Source organism: Hemitrygon akajei, chromosome 11 (assembly GCF_048418815.1).
Source record: "Hemitrygon akajei chromosome 11, sHemAka1.3, whole genome shotgun sequence".
NCBI lineage: Eukaryota > Metazoa > Chordata > Chondrichthyes > Myliobatiformes > Dasyatidae > Hemitrygon > Hemitrygon akajei.
Window position 1 is genome coordinate 173,206,857 of NC_133134.1, and position 4,247 is coordinate 173,211,103.

Here is a 4,247-nt window from a genome sequence, read left to right on the forward strand (position 1 = left end):
AACACTGGGTGACTTGTCACTGAAGCACTGCACTACTAGGCACTGGAACACTGGGTGACTTGTCGCCGAAGCACTGCACTACCAGGCACTGGAACACTGGGTGACTTGGGGCTGAAGCACTGCACTACTAGGCACTGGAACACTGGGTGACTTGTCGCTGAAGCACTGCACTACTAGGCACTGGAACACTGGGTGACTTGGGGCTGAAGCACTGCACTACTAGGCACTGGAACACTGGGTGACTTGGGGCTGAAGCACTGCACTACTAGGCACTGGAACACTGGGTGACTTGTCGCCGAAGCACTGCACTACTAGGCACTGGAACACTGGGTGACTTGTCGCCGAAGCACTGCACTACTAGGCACTGGAACACTGGGTGACTTGTCACTGAAGCACTGCACTACTAGGCACTGGAACACTGGGTGACTTGGGGCTGAAGCACTGCACTACCAGGCACTGGAACACTGGGTGACTTGGGGCCGAAGCACTGCACTAGTAGGCACTGGAACACTGGGTGACTTGGGGCTGAAGCACTGCACTACTAGGCACTGGAACACTGGGTGACTTGGGGCTGAAGCACTGCACTACTAGGCACTGGAACACTGGGTGACTTGTCGCCGAATCACTGCACTACTAGGCACTGGAACACTGGGTGACTTGTCGCTGAAGCACTGCACTACTAGGCACTGGAACACTGGGTGACTTGGGGCTGAAGCACTGCACTACCAGGCACTGGAACACTGGGTGACTTGGGGCCGAAGCACTGCACTACTAGGCACTGGAACACTGGGTGACTTGGGACCGAAGCACTGCACTACTAGGCACTGGAACACTGGGTGACTTGGGGCTGAAGCACTGCACTACTAGGCACTGGAACACTGGGTGACTTGGCGCCGAAGCACTGCACTACTAGGCACTGGAACACTGGGTGACTTGGCGCCGAAGCACTGCACTACTAGGCACTGGAACACTGGGTGACTTGGGGCTGAAGCACTGCACTACTAGGCACTGGAACACTGGGTGACTTGGGGCCGAAGCACTGCACTACTAGGCACTGGAACACTGGGTGACTTGGCGCCGAAGCACTGCACTACTAGGCACTGGAACACTGGGTGACTTGGCGCCGAAGCACTGCACTACTAGGCACTGGAACACTGGGTGACTTGGCGCCGAAGAACTGCACTACTAGGCACTGGAACACTGGGTGACTTGGCGCCGAAGCACTGCACTACTAGGCACTGGAACACTGGGTGACTTGGCGCCGAAGAACTGCACTACTAGGCACTGGAACACTGGGTGACTTGGGGCCGAAGCACCGCACTACTAGGCACTGGAACACTGGGTGACTTGGGGCTGAAGCACTGCACTACCAGGCACTGGAACACTGGGTGACTTGGTGCCAAAACACTGCACTACTAGGCACTGGAACACTGGGTGACTTGGGGCTGAAGCACTGCACTACCAGGCACTGGAACACTGGGTGACTTGGCGCCGAAGCACTGCACTACTAGGCACTGGAACACTGGGTGACTTGGGGCTGAAGCACTGCACTACTAGGCACTGGAACACTGGGTGACTTGGCGCCGAAGCACTGCACTACTAGGCACTGGAACACTGGGTGACTTGGGGCTGAAGCACTGCACTACTAGGCACTGGAACACTGGGTGACTTGGGGCCGAAGCACCGCACTACTAGGCACTGGAACACTGGGTGACTTGGGGCTGAAGCACTGCACTACCAGGCACTGGAACACTGGGTGACTTGGCGCCAAAGCACTGCACTACTAGGCACTGGAACACTGGGTGACTTGGGGCTGAAGCACTGCACTACTAGGCACTGGAACACTGGGTGACTTGGCATGGTGTCACTCAGCACTGGTGTACTGCACACCAGGCACTAGCATGACACTTTGAAAGACAAGTGCTGGGTAACTTTTTGCCCATATCTGGTCAGGACATGCACAGTCCAGTCATAGACAGTTACCCCATCATGGTCTGGACAGCAAATTGTGCTAACGGTCACAGCAGGTCGTAACAGTGACCACAGTTCCCATATGTTGAAACACACACTAACTGAGTCAGCTGGCTGTGACAGCACCCAGCAGAGTCTCCCAATGCAGCTGAATCACCATCTCCCAGGAGGAATCGTGCACTAGAGTTTAACACTGAACTGGGCAGTCAGAGTCTCCAACCTCTTTGGACAGCAAACGACAGCCACAGTGTGGTGATCCTCAACAGCTCTCATCAATTACTGCCCTTTCCTCTGCCGAAACACTGCAACTGAGGCAGCAATACCCAACACAAACACGCCTTAGCCACAAACAACTCAGCATCTATATCATCGCAGAGTTTATATGTTCCTAAAGATTAGACTCTAGGTTAAACATTTCACCAGACTAGATTAAACTTTGAAAAGACTCTTTACAATCTGCCGTCCACAGCTGAAGACTGACTTCCAGTATTAAACCACCTGATGTTTAACGCATTCAATGGGCTACTGTCGGTCTTTGCAACAAGTGCTCCAGCTCCCACCTAGCAAGCGTCAGTCTCTCTCACACACACACACTCCCAAGGAGAGGCACTTCCCAACAACTCACTCCATATCAATAAACGTCTCTCAGTAAAGACTTTGGCCAGACACCTTTACTCAAACCACATCACACAGCTCAGTCTGTCAGACACTCCCACTCCCTCCCTCTCGATCCACCCTCACTCAGCACCTCCCCCTCCCTCACCCACTCAGGGTCCCTCAGCCCACCACTCCGTTCCCTCCCCCACCCTCACCCACTCAATCCCCACTCTGGGTCCCTCAACCCACCACTCCCTCCTCCACCCCTCGGTCCCTCAGCACCTCTCCCTCCCTCACCCACTAAATCTCCACTCCAGGTTCCTCAGCCCACCCCTCCCTCCATCGGTCCCTCAGCACCTCCCCCTCCCTCACCCACTCAATCCCCACCCTAGGTCCCTCAACCCACCACTCCCTCCATTCCCTCCTCCATCCTTCCCTCCCTCGGTCCCTCAACACCTCCCCCTCCCTCACCCACTCAATCTCCACCCTAGGTCCCTCAGCCCACCACTGTTCCTCCCTCCCTTAGTCCCTCAGCACTTCCCCCTCCAGACCGTCAGCCTACCTCCTTTCTCCACCCTCCCCTGCCTTCTAAGCCTCTCTCCCTCGCCCTCCCCACCCCCTCTCCTCTCCCTCCCCTGCTCCCTCAGCCCCTCTCCTCTCCCTTCTTCCCTTCCTTAATCCCGCTCCCTCAGTCCCTCCCTCCTCCCCTTGCTCCCTCAGTACCGCTCCCCCTCCCTCCCCCGCACTCAGTTCTCCGCCTCCAGCCCCTTCCTGCCTCCTCCTCCAATACCCCAAACCCTCTCCTCACGCATTCGTTCTCCCACCTTCATGTCGCTCATGATGGTCTGGAAGAGGCCGCCGAGCGCGCTACAATCCTTCTCCATTCCTCCCGCGTCCATCTTCACCGCGCCGGCTCTCCGGGACTTGGTCCGACCGGACAGCTGGGCTCTGGGACGGTGGCGGCGCTTAGATGCCGCGCGGATACATTGTATCAGAATGTAGCGAGTGGCGGCTCCGACTCCCGACTCCTGACTCCGGCTCCGGCTCCGGCTCCCGACTCCCGACTCCCGACTCCCGACTCCCGACTCCCGACTCCTCACTCAATGCCTGCACTTCCCTCACTCTGTCTATATGTGTGTGTGAGTGTCTCACTCTCTCTCTTCCTCTCTCCCTCACTACCGCCCTCACTGACCCTCTCGTTCGCCCCCGGCTCCCATTTTCCTCTCCGGGGGCGGCCGCTCGGTTCGGGGCGGAGTCGACAATCTTCGGCAATTTCCGTTCAAACGCTTCGGGCATTTCCGCCGCTGCTCCTTACATCGCTCCCACTGCCTCAGCATTGGGAACCACACTGCCCTCCGGCCGCACCACTGACCATAGTACTAGCCACTGACTCTACACATCACCTATTGATCATGCGGTGATCACTCGACCTGGGAGTATGATGCCATACACAATGGAGGGCCTTGACTTTGTACCAAGCACACTTTTCAAAATAAATTTTAAAAACAGGAATAAAACTGAGTCAGAGTCCTCCCTGTCTAGGGCACTCTCTGGCCCCTGTGCAAAGCCTCCAGTTAGTCAATGGCACTGGTCCCTCTCCAGGGACACCCCCAGGAGACCGGCAGGAATTCTGCTCAAGAAGAACCCTCTGCCAGAACCTTGGAACGTCCAGCTCAGTC